The sequence below is a fragment of the Oncorhynchus nerka genome, unplaced genomic scaffold, assembly GCF_034236695.1.
Source record: "Oncorhynchus nerka isolate Pitt River unplaced genomic scaffold, Oner_Uvic_2.0 unplaced_scaffold_2560, whole genome shotgun sequence".
NCBI classification, from domain to species: Eukaryota; Metazoa; Chordata; class Actinopteri; order Salmoniformes; family Salmonidae; genus Oncorhynchus; species Oncorhynchus nerka.
In genome coordinates, this window is record NW_027038737.1 from 1 (window position 1) to 19,062 (window position 19,062).

The window sequence follows — 19,062 nt, forward strand, 5'->3', positions numbered from 1 at the left end:
CCCCTAACTCACTCTGGTCCGTCCTCCATCCCACTCTTCCTCCTCTAGCTGTCAACCATCAACCCCCTAACTCACTCTGGTCCGTCAACAGTAGATGTGTGTGGGAGAATAATATTGGATTGTGTTCAGGCATTTGTTGGACAACTCTTTCTGAGTGTTGGTGATGTGTGAGCCTGCTGAAGGTGTCCCGTAGAGTAACATCCAACAACATGTCAGAACACAGAACCATGTCAGACAACATACAGCACATTATTGGATTGACACCACATGTACAGCTAGAGGCAACATCCTCATGTTTATACAATGGACTGAATCTTGGCTTCGAAATGTGGTTATCGTGGTGGGAGTGTGTGTGTGTGTGTGTGTGTGAGAGTGTGTATGAGAGAGATTGTGTGTGAGTGGGAGAGAGAGAGTGTGTGTGTGTGTGTCTGTGTGTGTGTGTGTGTGTGTCTGTGTCTGTGTGTGTCTGTGTGTGTGTGTGTGTGTGTGTGTCTGTGTGTGTGTCTGTGTGTGTGTGTGTGTGTGTGTGTCTGTGTGTGTGTGTGTCTGTGTCTGTATCTGTGTGTGTGTGTCTGTGTCTGTGTCTGTGTCTGTGTGTGTGTGTGTGTGTGTGTGTGTTACCTTCTTCTGTAGTATGCAGTGGAAGATAAATATGAACATGCCCTGTAGGGAGTTGAAGATGGTGAACAGGTAGGCCATGATCACTGTGCTCTCATTGATATACATCAGACCAAACGCCCACGTCAGACCCAACAGACAGAGGAGAGCTATGGCACCAATCACCCACGATCTAGAGGAGGAGAGAGAGAGAGAGAGGAGGGAGAGAGAGGAGGAGGAGGAGGAGAGAGAGAGAGAGAGAGGAGGAGGAGAGAGAGAGGAGAGAGAGGAGGAGGGAGAGGAGAGAGAGGAGGAGGGAGAGAGAGGAGAGAGAGGAGGGACAGAGAGGAGAGAGAGGAGGAGGGAGAGAGAGGAGGAGGAGAGAGAGAGAGAGGAGGAGGGAGGAGGAGGAGAGAGAGAGGAGAGAGAGGAGGAGGGAGAGAGAGAGAGGAGGGAGAGAGAGGAGAGAGAGGAGGAGGGAGAGAGAGAGGAGGAGGAGGAGAGAGGGAGAGAGAGAGGAGGAGGAGAGAGAGAGAGAGAGAGGAGGGAGAGAGAGGAGGAGGGAGAGAGAGGAGGAGGAGGAGAGAGAGAGAGAGAGAGAGAGAGGAGGAGGAGAGAGAGAGGAGAGAGAGGAGGGAGGGAGAGAGAGAGAGGAGGGAGAGAGAGAGAGGAGGAGGAGAGAGAGAGAGGAGGAGAGAGAGAGGAGAGAGAAAGGAGGAGGAGAGAGAGAGAGAGAGAGGAGGGAGAGAGGAGGGAGGAGGAGAGAGAGAGAGAGAGAGAGAGAGAGGAGGAGGAGAGAGAGAGGAGAGAGGGAGGAGGAGAGAGAGAGAGGAGGGAGAGAGAGGAGAGAGAGGGAGGAGGGAGAGAGAGAGGAGGAGGAGAGAGGAGAGAGAGAGGAGGAGAGAGAGAGAGTTATTTATTTATTATATTGATATTATATTATTTGGAGAGATAGAGGAGAGATAGAGGAGGAGGAGGGAGAGATAGATAGAGAGAGGAGGAGAGAGAGAGGAGGGAGAGATAGAGAGAGAGGAGGGAGAGAGAGGAGAGCGAGGAGGAGGGAGAGAGAGGAGAGAGAGGAGGGACAGAGAGGAGAGAGAGGAGGAGAGAGATAGAGAGGAGGGAGAGAGAGGAGAGAGGAGGAGGGAGGAGGAGAGAGAGAGAGAGAGGAGGAGAGGAGGAGAGATTAGAGAGGAGGAGGAGAGAGAGAGAGAGAGAGGAGGAGGAGGAGGAGAGAGAGAGAGAGAGGAGGAGGGAGGAGGATTAGGATATTATTAGGAGGAGGAGAGAGAGATAGGAGGAAAGATGAAAGAGGAGGAAGAGAAAGGAGGAGAGAGAGAGAGAGAGAGGAGGGAAGATTTAGGAGAGATAGAGGAGGGAGGAGGAGAGATAGATAGAGAGAGGAGAGAGAGAGGAGGGAGAGATAGAGAGAGAGGACAGGAGAGAAGGGGAGGGAGAGAGAGACAGAGATAGAGAGAGAGGAGGGAGAGATAGAGAAGAGAGGACAGGAGAGGAGATAGGGTAGGAGAGAGAGAGAGGAGGGGTGGGGGAGGAGTGAGAGAGAGAGGTCAGACCCAGCAGACAGAGTAGATCTATGACAGATATCACACACAATCTAGAGGGAGAGGAGAGGAGGACGAAAGCAGAGACGGAGGAGTGGGGACGAGACGGAGGGAGGTGATTCAGTGTATGGATTACATTACCCACTATCTACAGACGGAGAGGAGGACAGAGGTCATCTAGTTAGCGTTCCACAAGGTGAAAGGTCACTGTTAGCGTACTAATGAACACAATAGCAATGGAAGGGATAATGACTAGGATCAACTGGTTCCAACTAAACTAGTAAATGTAACTAAACTAGTTTGTGTAACTAAACTAGTATACAGTGGGGCAAAAAAAGTATTTAGTCAGCCACCTTGTGCAAGATTCTCCCACTTAAAAAGATGAGAGAGGCCTGCCAATTTTTTCATCATAGGTACACTTCAACTATGACAGACAAAATGAGAGAAAAATATCAACTCGTCATGTTTGGAGGACAAAGAATGCTGAGTTGCATCCAAAGAACACCATACCTACTGTGAAGCATGGGGGTGGAAACATCATGCTTTAGGGCTGTTTTTCTGCAAAGAGACCAGGACGACTGATACATGTAAAGGAAAGAATGAATGGGGCCATGTATCGTGAGATTTTGAGTGAAAACCTTCTTCCATCAGCAAGCGGCAGAAGATGATTCGTGGCTGGGTCTTTTCAGCATGACAATGATCCCAAACACACCGCCCGGGCACAGGGTGGCTTCGTAGAAGCATTTCAAGGTCCTGGAGTGGCCAGCCAGTCTCCAGATCTCAACCCCATAGAAAATCTTTGGAGGTAGTTGAAAGTCTGTGTTGCCCAGCAACAGCCCCAAAACAGCACTGCTCTAGAGGAGATCTGCATGGAGGAATGGGCCAAAATACCAGCAACAGTGTATGAAAACGTTTGACATCTGTCATTGCCAACAAAGGGTATATAACAAAGTATCGAGATAAACTTTTGTTATTGACCAAATACTTATTTTCCACCATAATTTGCAAATAAATTCATTAAAAATCCTACAGTGTGATTTTCTGGATTTTTTCTTCTCATTTTGTCTGTCATAGTTGAAGTGGACCTATGATGAAAATTACAGGCCTCTCATCTTTTTAAGTGGGAGAACTTGAACAATTGGTGGCTGACTAAATACTTTTCCCCCCCACTGTATGTAACTAAACTAGTAACAGTTTAGAATCTCCTTTTAGAACTCTCTGTGATCACATGACTGAGCTGAGGAAGTATCTGAGAGTCACAATGACAAAGACCAGAGTGCTGAGTGTGTACAATGTATGTGTATGTGTGTGTGTGTGTGTGTGTGTGTGTGTGTGTGTGTGTGTGTGTGTGTGTGTGTGTGTGTGTGTGTGTGTGTGTGGTCATTAAAAATGCCATTTGACAATAAAGGTCAGTGGTCGTGGTCCGTCGCTACATCTGTGACCCCGTTAATCTGACTGAGCTGTGATCAGTAACTCAGAGAGAGAGAGAGGTGGTGGAGAGAGAGAGAGAGTGAGAGAGAGGTGGAGAGAGAGAGAGAGAGAGAGAGACGTGGTGGAGAGAGAGAGAGGTGGAGAGAGAAAGAGAGGTGGAGAGAGGCAGAGAGAGAGGTGAGAGAGGGAGAGAGAGAGAGGCAGAGAGGTGGAGAGAGGGAGAGAGAGAGAGGTGGAAGAGAGAGAGAGGGAGAAACAGATGAAGAGAGAGGCAAGGAGAGACAGAGATAAAGAGAGAGGTGGAGTGGAGAGAGAGGAGGTGGAGAGAGAGAGAGAGAGAGAGAGGTAGAGGGAGAAACAGATGAAGAGAGAGAGGCAAGGAGGTGGAGAGAGAGAGACAGAGAGAGAGAGGGAAGGAGAGACAGGAGATAAAGATAAAGAGAGGTGGAGATAGAGAGGGGTGGAGAGAGAGAGGAGGAGAGGGAGAAACAGATGAAGAGAGAGGCAAGGGAGAGAGAGAGAGAGAGAGAGAGAGCGAGAGAGGGAAGGAGAGACAGAGATACAGATGAAGAGGTGGAGAGAGGTAGTCAGAGAGAGGATCATGATTGATTAGATGTGATCCTCTATGGAGACTGTTCAGGTGGAGAGACTTTACAATAAAGAGGACTGGAACACCTCTTCAATAAAGGGATTGATTGTCTCCCCTCTCTCCTCTCCTCTCCTTTCCTCTCCTTTACAATAAAGTCCCTGCAAAGACACCTCTCTCTCTCTAAGGTTTCCCCCTCTCCTCTCCCTCCCTCTCCTCTCCTCTCCTCTCCTCTCCTCTCCTCTCCTCTCCTCTCCTCTCTCCCCTCTTCTCCTCTCCTCTCCTCTCCCCTCCTCTCCTCCTCCTCCCTCTCCTCTCCTCTCCTCTCACTCTCTCTCCTCTCTCTCCTTCCTCTCCTCTCACCTCTCCTCTCCTCCCCTCTCCCTCTCCCCTCCCCTCCCTCTCCTCTCCTCTCCTCTCTCCTCCTCCTCTCTCCTCTCTCCTCCCCTCCCCTCCCCTCCCCTCTCCCCTCCTCTCCTCTCCTCTCCTCTCCCTCTCCCCCTCCCCTCCCCTCTTCTCTCTCATCCCCTCTCCTCTCCTCCTCCCTCTCCCTCCTCTCCTCTCCCCTCCTCCTCTCCTCTCCTCTCCTCTCTCCTCCTCTCCTCTCCTCTCTCTCTCTCCCTCCTCCTCTCCTCCTCTCCTCTCCTCTCCCTCTCCTCTCCTCTCCTCTCCCCTCCTCTCCTCTCCTCTCCTCTCCCCTCCCCCTCCTCTCCTCTCCCCTCCCTCTCCTCTCCTCTCCCCCTCCTCTCCTCTCCTCTCCTCTCCTCTCCTCTCCCTCAAACCATCTTCTCTCCCCATCCCTCTATCACCAAAATCTCTACTTCAGTCATAACTTCCCATTGTCTCCCTCCCTCCCTCCCTCCCTCCCTCCCTCCCTCCCTCCCTCCCTCCCTCCCTCCCTCCCTCCCTCCCCTCTCTCTCCTCCCCCTCTCCTCGCTCTCTCTCTCTCTCTCTCCCTCCCACTCTCTCTCTCTCTCCTCCCACTCTCCCTCCCCTCCCTCCCTCTCCCCTCCTCCCCTCCCCTCCCCCCTCCCTCCTCCCTCCCTCCCTCATAATAACCCCACAGTTCACTCTTCTACTGATCAAATGACACAAAGTATTTTAAGGGTTAACACTGATATTCACAACTAAACACAACAGTCTTTTCCACCAAGGTCCACACTGGTAGTCAGGTGTGGTCGAGAGGTCTAGTTCAGTGCAGTGCAGTAGGCGGGTGCTACACAATCTACAGACAGACCAACAAAGGTGACGAGAACCAATCGGAATGTCCGTTGAGTCAAGACAAGCATTCTGATTGGACGGTGGCCTTACCAGAGCCAATCCACACAAAGATGATGGCTGAAATAAATAAAGAGAGACAGAGAAAAAAAAACAGAAAGGAAGAAATAACAGATAAAGTATAACGATGAAAAAAAATGAACCAAAATGAATGAAATCATGAACTCAAGCAAATGAAAATGATAAAAAATCGAGTAAGACATTTCTTATTTATCGAGTCAGTCAGCAACACAAGAAGTACAAGGAGACCACGTCACAAGGTGCTGCGCCGCGCCAACAGGCAGATAGATGTGTGCTGCCTCTCTGTTTATAAACTCAACACAAGAAGTACAAGGAACCACTCACAAGGTGCTGCGCCGCGCCAACAGGCAGATAGATGTGTGCTGCCTCTCTGTTTATAAACTCAACACAAGAAGTACAAGGAGACCACGTCACAAGGTGCTGCGCCGCGCCAACAGGCAGATAGATGTGTGCTGCCTCTCTGTTTATAAACTCAACACAAGAAGTACAAGGAGACCACGTCACAAGGTGCTGCGCCGCGCCAACAGGCAGATAGATGTGTGCTGCCTCTCTGTTTATAAACTCAACACAAGAAGTACAAGGAGACCACGTCACAAGGTGCTGCGCCGCGCCAACAGGCAGATAGATGTGTGCTGCCTCTCTGTTTATAAACTCAACTCAAGAACATTTCCTCCTCGGTAAAGTAGCTGATCAGCAAAGTCAGTGGTAGTGTGCTGCAGCACCATTTTGTGTGTAGAGTTATAACTGGTTTGAACTGGTCACACTATGTATTATCTTTAATCAATCTGTCACAGCTCAGGAAGCAGCACGTGACTAAACTAAACTCTGGCTTCACACACAAACACCCAGGCTGTGTCCCAAATGGAAATATAGTGCACTACTTTAGACCAGGGACTATAGGGAAATCTATTCCCTACATAGTGCACTACTTTTGGCCAGGGACTATAGGGAAATCTATTCCCTACATTAGTGCACTACTTTAGACCAGGGACTATAGGAAATCTATTCCAGGGATTATAGGAAATCTACATAGTGCACTACTTTAGACCAGGGACTATAGGGAAATCTATTCCCTACATAGTGCACTACTTTAGACCAGGGACTATAGGGAAATCTATTCCCTACATAGTGCACTACTTTAGACCAGGGACTATAGGGAAATCTATTCCCTACATAGTGCACTACTTTAGACCAGGGACTATAGGAAATCTATTCCCTACATAGTGCACTACTTTAGACCAGGGACTATAGGAAATCTATTCCCTACATAGTGCACTACTTTAGACCAGGGACTATAGGAAATCTATTCCCTACATAGTGCACTACTTTAGACCAGGGACTATAGGGAAATCTATTCCCTACATAGTGCACTACTTTAGACCAGGGACTATAGGGAAATCTATTCCTACATAGTGCACTACTTTAGACCAGGGACTATAGGGAAATCTATTCCCTACATAGTGCACTCCTTTAGACCAGGGTCTATAGGAAATCTATTCCCTACATAGTGCACTACTTTAGACCAGGGACTATAGGGAAATCTATTCCCTACATAGTGCACTACTTTTGACCAGGGACTATAGGGCAATCTATTCCCTACATAGTGCACTACTTTTGGCCAGGGACTATAGGGACTACTTTAGACCAGGGACTATAGGCAATCTATTCCCTACATAGTGCACTACTTTAGACCAGGGATCATAGGGAAACCTATGTCCTATATAGTACACTACTTTAGATCAGGGACCATAGGGCAACTCATTTGGGACACATATTGGCTGTTTGTGTGTCATGGAACTTTTAGAAACGAAGGAGAGAGAGGTCAGTGAGAGGTCAGTGAGAGGCCTACTTTCTAGAATGGCCAAGACATAAGTAGATGATCTGAGGAAGTATGTCTGTCGGTCTCTCTCTGTTTCTGTCTGTCTGTTTCTCTGTCTGTTTCTCTGTCTGTTTCTCTGTCTGTCTGTCTGTCTGTCTGTCTGTCTGTCTGTCTGTCTGTCTGTCTGTCTGTCTGTCTGTCTGTCTTGGTATGTCTGTCTCTCTCTGGATGTCTCTCTCTCTGTCTGTCTGTCTGGTCTGTCTCTTCTCTGTCTGTCTCTGGTCTGTCTGTCTGTCTGTCTGTCTGTCTGTCTGTCTGTCTGTCTGTCTGTCTCTGTATTTCTCTCTCTCTGTCTCTCTGTCTGTCTCTATCCGTCTGTCTCTCTCTCTGTCTCTCTCTCTCTGTCTCTTTCGGTCTCTCTCCAACCCCCCCTCTCTGTCTCTTTCTCTCTCGGTCTCTCTCCAACCCCCCCATCTCTGTCTCTATCTCTCGGGTCTCTCTCCAACCCCCCTCTCTGTCTCTCTCTCTCTCGGTCTCTCTCCAACCCCCTCTCTGTCTCTATCTCTCTCGGTCTCTCTCCAACCCCCTCTCTCTGTCTCTTTCTCTCTCGGTCTCTCTCCAACCCCCCCTCTCTGTCTCTTTCTCTCTCGGTCTCTCTCCAACCCCCTCTCTGTCTCTTTCTCTCTCGGTCTCTCTCAACCCCCCTCTCTGTCTCTTTCTCTCTCGGTCTCTCTCCAACCCCCCTCTCTGTCTCTATCTAATCCCCTCTGGTCTCTTATCCCCTCCCAACCCCCTCTCTGTCTCTATCTAATCCCCTCTGGTCTCTTATCCCCCCCCAACCCTCAGTCTCAGACATATTGTTTGAGTTAAACTAAGCCCTATGACAGCCATACTCTGCCAATAGAGTTCTGACTGGATTGTAGTCAGAGTTCTAACAGGCAACTGCAGTCATTACACAGTCACTCTGTACCAAATGGTACCCTGGTCCCTATATAGTGCACTCGTAGGGAATAGAGTGCCATAGGGCTCTGGTCAAAAGTAGTGCACTACGTAGGGAATAGGGTGCCATTTGGGATACAAATATTGTTTCACAATGTAGATATTTTAGTGAGGAGATGTGACATAGTGAATGGTGGTTATAATGACATAGTAACTAAATAATGATATAATGACATAGTGACTAAATAATGACATAGTGAATGGTGGACATAATGACATAGTAACTAAATAATGACATAGTGAATGGTGGACATAATGACATAGTAACTAAATAATGACATAGTGAATGGTGGACATAATGACATAGTAACTAAATAATGACATAGTGAATGGTGGTTATAATGACATAGTAACTAAATAATGACATAGTGAATGGTGGTTATAATGACATAGTAACTAAATAATGACATAGTGACATAGTAACTAAATAATGACATAGTGAATGGTGGACATAATGACATAGTAACTAAATAATGACATAATGACATAGTAACTAAATAATGACATAGTGAATGGTGGACATAATGACATAGTAACTAAATAATGACATAGTGACATAGTAACTAAATAATGACATAGTAACTAAATAATGACATAGTGAATGGTGGACATAATGACATAGTGAATGGTGGACATAATGACATAGTAACTAAATAATGACATAGTGACTAAATAATGACATAGTGACTAAATAATGACATAGTGAATGGTGAATTTATAATGACATAGTAACTAAATAATGACATAGTGAATGGTGGTTATAATGACATAGTAACTAAATAATGACATAGTGAATGGTGGTTATAATGACATAGTAACTGACATATAATGACATAATGACATAGTAACTAAATAATGACATAGTGAACTATAATGACATAGTAACTAAATAATGACATAGTAACTAAATAATGACATAGTGAATGGTGGACATAATGACATAGTAACTAAATAATGACATAGTGAATGGTGGACATAATGACATAGTAACTAAATAATGACATAGTAACTAAATAATGACATAGTGAATGGTGGACATAATGACATAGTAACTAAATAATGACATAGTGAATGGTGGACATAATGACATAGTGAATACAAATGACATAGTAACTAAATAATGACATAGTAACTAAATAATGACATAGTGAATGGTGGACATAATGACATAGTAACTAAATAATGACATAGTAACTAAATAATGACATAGTAACTAAATAATGACATAGTGAATGGTGGACATAATGACATAGTAACTAAATAATGACATAGTAACTGATAATGACATAGGACTAAATAATGACATAGTAACTAAATAATGACATAGTGAATGGTGGACATAATGACATAGTAACTAAAAATAATGACTAAATAATAGTGAATAGTGGACATAATGACATAGTAACTAAATAATGACATAGTAACTAAATAATGACATAGTAACTAAATAATGACATAGTAACTGAATGGTAGGACATAATGACATAGTAACTAAATAATGACATAGTAACTAAATAATGACATAGTAACTAAATAATGGATACATAATGAATGACATAGTAACTAAATAATGACATAGTGAATGGTGGACATAATGACATAGTAACTAAATAATGACATAGTAACTAAATAATGGCATAGTGAATGGTGGACATAATGACATAGTGACTAAATAATGACATAGATACTAAATAATGAATAGTGACTAAATAATGACATAGATACTAAATAATGACATAGTAACTAAATAATGACATAGTAACTAAATAATGACATAGTGAATGGTGGTTATAATGACATAGTAACTAAATAATGACATAGTGAATGGTGGTTATAATGACATAGTAACTAAATAATGACATAGTGAATGGTAAATAATGGCATAGTAACTAAATAATGACATAGTGACTAAATAATGACATAGATACTAAATAATGAAATAATGACATAGTAACTAAATAATGACATAGTGAATGGTGGACATAATGACATAGTGACTAAATAATGACATAGTGACTAAATAAATAATGACATAGTGAATGGAAATAATGACATAGTAACTAAATAATGACATAGTGAATAGTGACTAAATAATGACATAATGACATAGTAACTAAATAATGACATAGTGACTAAATAATGACATAGTGACATAGTGACTAAATAATGACATAGTAACTAAATAATGACATAATGACATAAACTAAATAATGACATAATGACATAGTGACTAAATAATGACATAGTAAATGGTGGACATAATAAGTGACTAAATAATGACATAGTAACTAAATAATGACACATAGTGAATGACATAGTAACTAAATAATGACATAGTGACTAAATAATGACATATACATAGATACTAAATAATGACATAAAGACATAGATACTAAATAATGACATAATGACATAGTGAATGGTGGACATAATGACATAGTAACTAAATAATAATGATACTAAATAATGACATAGATACTAAATAATGACATAGATACTAAATAACTAAATAATGAAATAATGACATAGTGACTAAATAATGACATAGTGAATGGTGGACATAATGACATAGTAACTAAATAATGAAATAATGACATAGTGACTAAATAATGACATAATAGTAACTAAATAATGACATAGAATAAATAATGACATAATGACATAGTAACTAAATAATGACATAGATAACTAAATAATGACATAGTGACTAAATAAATAATGACATAGTAACTAAATAATGACATAGTGAACTGGAAATAATGACATAGTGACTAAATAATGACATAGATACTAAATAATGACATAGATACTAAATAATGACATAATGACATAGTAACTAAATAATGACATAATGTCATAGTGACTAAATAATGATAATAATGACTAAATAATGACATAATGTCATAGTGACTAAATAATGACATAATGAAATAGTGGAAATAATGACATAATGTCATAGTGACTAAATAATGACATAGTGACTAAATAATGACATAGATACTAAATAATGACATAGATACTAAATAATGACATAGATGACTAAATAATGACATAGATACTAAATAATGACATAGTGACTAAATAATGACATAATGACTAAATAATGACATAGTAACTAAATAATGACTGACATAGTGAAATAATGACATAGTAACTAAATAATGACATAGTGAATGGTGGTTATAATGACATAGTAACTAAATAATGACATAGTAACTAAATAATGGTGATACTAAATTATAATGACATAGTAACTAAATAATGACATAGTGAATGGTGGACATAATGACATAATAACTAAATAATATAGTGACTAAATAATGACATAGATACTAAATAATGACATAGATACTAAATAATGACATAGATACTAAATAATGACATAGATACTAAATAATGACATAGTGACTAAATAATGAACTAAATAATGACATAGTAACTAAATAATAGTAACTAAATAATGACATAGTGAATGGTGGTTATAATGACATAGTAACTAAATAATGACATAGTGAATGGTGGTTATAATGACATAGTAACTAAATAATGACATAGTGAATGGTGGACATAATGACATAGTAACTAAATAATGACATAGTGACTAAATAATGACATAGATACTAAATAATGACATGTAATGACATAGTAACTAAATAATAAATAATGACATATGACATAGTGACTAAATAATGAATAATGACATAGTGACTAAATAATGACATAATGACAAGTGAATGGTGGACATAATGACATAGTAACTAAATAATGACATAGTGACATAGTGACTAAATAATGACATAATGACATAGTAACTAAATAATGACATAGTGACTAAATAATGACATAGTGACATAGTGACTAAATAATGGCATAATGACATAGTAACTAAATAATGACATAATGACATATGACTAAATAATGACATAATGACATAGTGACTAAATAATGACATAGTAAATGGTGGACATAATGACATAGTGACTAAATAATGACATAGATGACTAAATAATGACACAGTAAATGGTAATGACATAGTAACTAAATAATGACATAGTGACTAAATAATGAATAATGACATAGATACTAAATAATGACATGACATAGATACTAAATAATGACATAATGACATAGTGAATGGTGGACATATAATGTAACTAAATAAGTAACTAAATAATGACATAGATACTAAATAATGACATAGATACTAAATAATGACATAATGACTAAATAATGAAATAATGACATAGTGACTAAATAATGACATAATGACAGTGAATGGTGGACATAATGACATAGTAACTAAATAATGAAATAATGAAATAGTGACTAAATAATGACATAGTAACTAAATAATGACATAGATACTAAATAATGACATAATGACATAGTAACTAAATAATGACATAGATACTAAATAATGACATAGATACTAAATAATGACATAATGACATAGTAACTAAATAATGACATAGTGAATGGTGGACATAATGACATAGTGACTAAATAATGACATAGATACTAAATAATGACATAGATACTAAATAATGACATAATGACATAGTGACTAAATAATGACATAATGTCATAGTGACTAAATAATGACATAATGACATAGTGACTAAATAATGACATAATGTCATAGTGACTAAATAATGACATAATGATATAGTGACGAAATAATGACATAATGTCATAGTGACTAAATAATGGCATAGTGACTAAATAATGACATAGATACTAAGTAATGACATAGATACTAAATAATGACATAGATACTAAATAATGACATAGATACTAAATAATGACATAATGACATAGTGACTAAATAATGACATAGTGACTAAATAATGACATAGATACTAAATAATGACATAGATACTAAATAATGACATAATGACATAGTGACTAAATAATGACATAATGACATAGTGACTAAATAATGACATAGTGACATAGTGACTAAATAATGACATAATGTCATAGTGACTAAATAATGACATAATGACATAGTGACTAAATAATGACATAATGACATAATGACATAATGACATAGTGACTAAATAATGACATAATGACATAGTGACTAAATAATGACATAGTGACTAAATAATGACATAGTGACTAAATAATGACATAATGACATAGTGACTAAATAATGACATAGTGACTAAATAATGACATAATGACTAAATAATGACATAGTGACTAAATAATGACATAATGACATAGTGACTAAATAATGACATAGTGACATAGTGACTAAATAATGACATAATGACATAGTGACTAAATAATGACATAATAATGACTAAATAATGACATATGACTAAATAATAATGACATAGTGACTAAATAATGACATAATGACATAATGACTAAATAATGACATAATGACATAGTGACTAAATAATGACATAGTGACATAGTGACTAAATAATGACATAATGACATAATGACTAAATAATGACATAGTGACTAAATAATGACATAATGACATAGTGACTAAATAATGACATAATGACTAAATAATGACATAGTGACATAGTGACTAAATAATGAAATAATGACATAGTGACTAAATAATGACATAATGACATAATGACTAAATAATGACATAGTGACTTAGTGACTAAATAATGACATAATGACATAGTGACTAAATAATGACATAGATACAAAATAATGACATTATTACAAGTGACTAAAGCATGAACACACACACACATACACGCAGACATGTGTACATGCAAAACACACACACACAGACTTACTTGATGTTGTCCAGGCACCCAGAGTCTGGTTTGAGGATAGCTGTATGGTGGAACATCTTATAGAGGGCGATACCCAGGAAGATGACGTTCAGCTGAAACACACACACACACACACACACACACACACACACACACACACACACACACACACACACACACACACACACACACACACGTCAGGATTTCAACATTGAATGGCATGATACATAGCATGTCTATGAGACAGTATGATATCATTTCAATAACCTCATGCATTTCTCCATCTGTGTACTAGTCAGGATACATAGCTTGTATGCACTAGTCAGGATCGAGGGAAACATGAGCAAAGTACAGAGAGATCCTGGATGAAAACCTGCTCCAAAGTGCTCAGGGCCACAGACTGGGGCGAAGTTCCACCTTCCAACAGGACAACAACCCTAAGCACACAGCCAAGACAACGCAGGAGTGGCTTCGAGACAAGTCTCTGAATGTCCTTGAGTTTCCCAGCCAGAGCCCGGACTTGAACCCGACCCGAACATCTCTGGAGAGACCTGAAAGCAACGCTCCCCATCCAACCTGACAGAGCTTGAGAGGATCTGCAGAGAACAAGGGGAGAAACTCCCCAAATACAGGTGTGCCAAGCTGGTAGCGTCGTACCCAAGAAGACTCGAGGCTGTAATCACTGCCAAAGGTGCTTCAACAAAGTAAAGGGTCTGAATACTTATGAGAATACTGAATATGAAATATGAAAATGTGATTTTTCAGTTTTTAGTTTTTTATAAATTAGCAAAAAATGTGATGTCATTATGGGGTATTATGATGTCATTATGGGGTATTATGATGTCATTATAGGGTCAAGGGGTCTGAATACTTTCTGAATGAACTCTATGTAGATGTATGTACAATAAACATGTAAATAAACAGTAAATGTGATGAACCAATATATCCTATATTCAGTGGCCAGATTGTGAGATTTTACTTTGGGGGATTTTCATCAGGTCCTACAGATCACCCAACACGTTCTACACCTCTCTCTGGTTATATGTGTGTGTGTGTGTGTGTGTGTATGAGTCTGTGTGTGTGTGTGTGTGTGTGTGTGTGTGTGTGTGTGTATGAGTCTGTGTGTGTGTGTGTGTATGAGTCTGTGTGTGTGTGTGTGTGTATGAGTCTGTGTGTGTGTGTGTGTGTATGTGTGTGTGTGTGTGTGTGTGTGTGTCTGTGTGTGTGTGTGTGTGTGTGTATGAGTCTGTGTGTGTGTGTGTATGTGTGTGTGTAAGTGTGTGTCTGTGTGTGTGTGTGTGTGTGTGTGTGTGTGTGTGTGTGTGTATGAGTCTGTGTGTGTGTGTGTGTGTGTGTGTGTGTGTGTGTGTGTGTGTGTGTGTGTGTGTATGTGTGTGTGTGTGTGTGTGTGTGTCTGTGTGTGTGTGTGTGTGTATGAGTCTGTGTGTGTGTGTGTGTGTGTATGAGTCTGTGTGTGTGTGTGTGTGTGTGTGTGTGTGTGTGTGTCTGTGTGTGTATGTGAGTGCTTGCGTTCCTCCTACACATTCTGGCTGGCTGTCAGAGCTGGCCTTGGTGTTATCTCTGTGGTGAGTTTACTAGCACCAGGCAGCCCTGTATACACACTGACATCCACCTAATTGGTTCAGTGTCATCCTCATTATCTCTCTCTCTCTCTCTCTCTCTCTCTCTCTCTCTATATATATATATATATATATATAATGTCTGGCTCAAACAAAGCACAGCGGAACATTCTAGAAGACTAGAAGTCCTGTGAACATTCTGCTGACAATGGAAGCTAAAGAACTTTTCTGAGATAGAAGGAAGGAACTTTGGAAAGATGGATTCTGGGAATAGAACCGTTGGATGGACATACTGCTACTAACTATGGCTTGGTCCCAAACGCCATCCTATTCACTACACACACCACTATGTTCTGTCATCCTATTCACTACACACACACCACTATGTTCTGTCATCCTATTCACTACACACACCACTACACACACCACTATGTTCTGTCATCCTATTCACTACACACACCACTATGTTCTGTCATCCTATTCACTACACACACCACTATGTTCTGTCATCCTATTCACTACACACACCACTATGTTCTGTCATCCTATTCACTACACACACCACATGTTCTGTCACTATTCACTGACACCACTATGTTCTGTCATCCTATTCACTACACACACCACTATGTTCTGTCATCCTATTCACTACACACACCACTATGTTCTGTCATCCTATTCACTACACACACACCACTATGTTCTGTCATCCTATTCACTACACACACCACTATGTTCTGTCATCCTATTCACTACACACACCACTATGTTCTGTCATCCTATTCACTACACACACACCACTATGTTCTGCCATCCTATTCACTACACACACCACTATGTTCTGTCATCCTATTCACTACACACACCACTATGTTCTGTCATCCTATTCACTACACACCACTATGTTCTGTCACTATTCACTACACACACCACTATGTTCTGCCATCCTATTCACTACACACACCACTATGTTCTGTCATCCTATTCACTACACACACCACTATGTTCTGTCATCCTATTCACTACACACACCACTATGTTCTGTCATCCTATTCACTACACACACACCACTATGTTCTGTCATCCTATTCACTACACACACCACTATGTTCTGTCATCCTATTCACTACACACCACTATGTTCTGTCATCCTATTCACTACACACACCACTATGTTCTGTCATCCTATTCACTACACACACCACTATGTTCTGTCATCCTATTCACTACACACACCACTATGTTCTGTCATCCTATTCACTACACACACCATGTTCTGTCATCCTATTCACTACACACACCACTATGTTCTGTCATCCTATTCACTACACACACCACTATGTTCTGTCATCCTACACTACACCACTATGTTCTGTCATCCTATTCACTACACACACCACTATGTTCTGTCATCCTATTCACTACACACACCACTATGTTCTGTCATCCTATTCACTACACACACACTACACACACCACTATGTTCTGTCATCCTATTCACTACACACACCACTATGTTCTGTCATCCTATTCACTACACACACCACTATGTTCTGTCATCCTATTCACTACACACACCACTATGTTCTGTCATCCTATTCATTCACTACATCCACACCACTATGTTCTGTCATCCTATTCACTACACACACCACTATGTTCTGTCATCCTATTCACTACACACACCACTATGTTCTGTCATCCTATTCACTACACTATGTTCTGTCACCACTATGTTCTGTCATCATCACTATTCACTATTCACACACCACTATGTTCTGTCATCCACTATGTTATTCACTATACACACCACTATGTTCTGTCATCCTATTCACTACACACACCACTATGTTCTGTCATCCTATTCACTACACACACCACTATGTTCTGTCATCCTATTCACTACACACACCACTATGTTCTGTCATCCTATTCATACACACACCACTATGTTCTGTCATCCTATTCACTACACACACCTATGTTCTGTCATCCTATTCACTACACACACCACTATGTTCTGTCATCCTATTCACTACACACACCACTATGTTCTGTCATCCATTCACTACACACACACACACTATTCACTACACACCACTATGTTCTGTCATCCTATTCACTACACACACCACTATGTTCTGTCATCCTATTCACTACACACACCACTATGTTCTGTCATCCTATTCACTACACACACCACTATGTTCTGTCATCCTATTCACTACACACACCACTATGTTCTGTCATCCTATTTCACTACACACACCACTACACACACCACTATGTTCTGTCATCCTATTCACTATACACACCACTATGTTCTGTCATCCTATTCACTATACACACCACTATGTTCTGTCATCCTATTCACTACACACACCACTATGTTCTGTCATCCTATTCACTACACACACCACTATGTTCTGTCATCCTATTCACTACACACACCACTATGTTCTGTCATCCTATTCACTACACACACCACTATGTTCTGTCATCCTATTCACTACACACACCACTATGTTCTGTCATCCTATTCACTACACACACCACTATGTTCTGTCATCCTATTCACATCCTATTCACTACACACACCACTATGTTCTGTCATCCTATTCACTACACACACCACTATGTTCTGTCAGCTACTGTTCTCACTGATGAAGAATTATTATGGACTTATAGAACCACAGAACCAGAATTATTATGGACTTATAGAACCACAGAACCAGAATTATTATGGACTTATAGAACCACAGAACCAGAATTATTACGGACTTATAGAACCATAGAACCATAATTATTATGAAGGTATATAACCATAGTATCATAATTATTATGAAGGTATATAACCATAGTATCATAATTATTAGCTATATAACCATAGTATCATAATTCTCTCTTCTTACAGTATAATAAAGTCCCTGCATACATTCACAGAGATTAAGCACTACTTAAAACCCAGTTCTTTTTCAAAGTAGGAATATACAGTGTGTGTGTGTGTGTGTGTGTGTGTGTGTGTGTGTGTGTGTCTTACCATTATTATGAGCGTGGCAGGGCCTATGAAACTCCATATAAAATATGTGTCCAACCGCAACCAACACCTGCAGAGAGAGAGAGGGGGGGTTAGCGAGAGAGAGGGGAGAGAGAGGGGGAGAGAGAGAGAGGGAGGGAGGGGAGAGAGAGAGAGAGACAGAGAGAGAGAGAGAGAGAGAGGAGAAAGAGGGGAGAGAAAGAGGGGAGAGAGAGAGAGGGTTAGGAGAGAGAGAGGGAGAAAGAGAGAGAGGGGGGTTAGGGGAGAGAGAGAAGGGGAGAAAGAGAGAGAGGGGGAGAGAGAGGGGGTTATAGGGAGAGAGAGAGGGGGTTATAGGGAGAGAGAGAGGGGGGTTAGGGGAGAGAGAGAGGGGAGAGAGAGAGAGGGGGGTTAGGGGAGAGA

General features: G+C 40.5%; 1 long non-coding RNA gene across 1 annotated transcript; it reads right to left on the reverse strand.

Annotated features, from left to right (window-relative positions):
* Positions 1–89: 89 nt before the first annotated feature.
* On the reverse strand, positions 90–18,741 carry LOC135567129 (uncharacterized). The gene is made up of 3 exons (XR_010462265.1): positions 18,664–18,741; positions 14,065–14,156; positions 90–790 (listed from the first exon to the last, which is right to left on the reverse strand). It is a non-coding gene; the product is annotated as an uncharacterized LOC135567129 (long non-coding RNA).
* Positions 18,742–19,062: the final 321 nt, after the last annotated feature.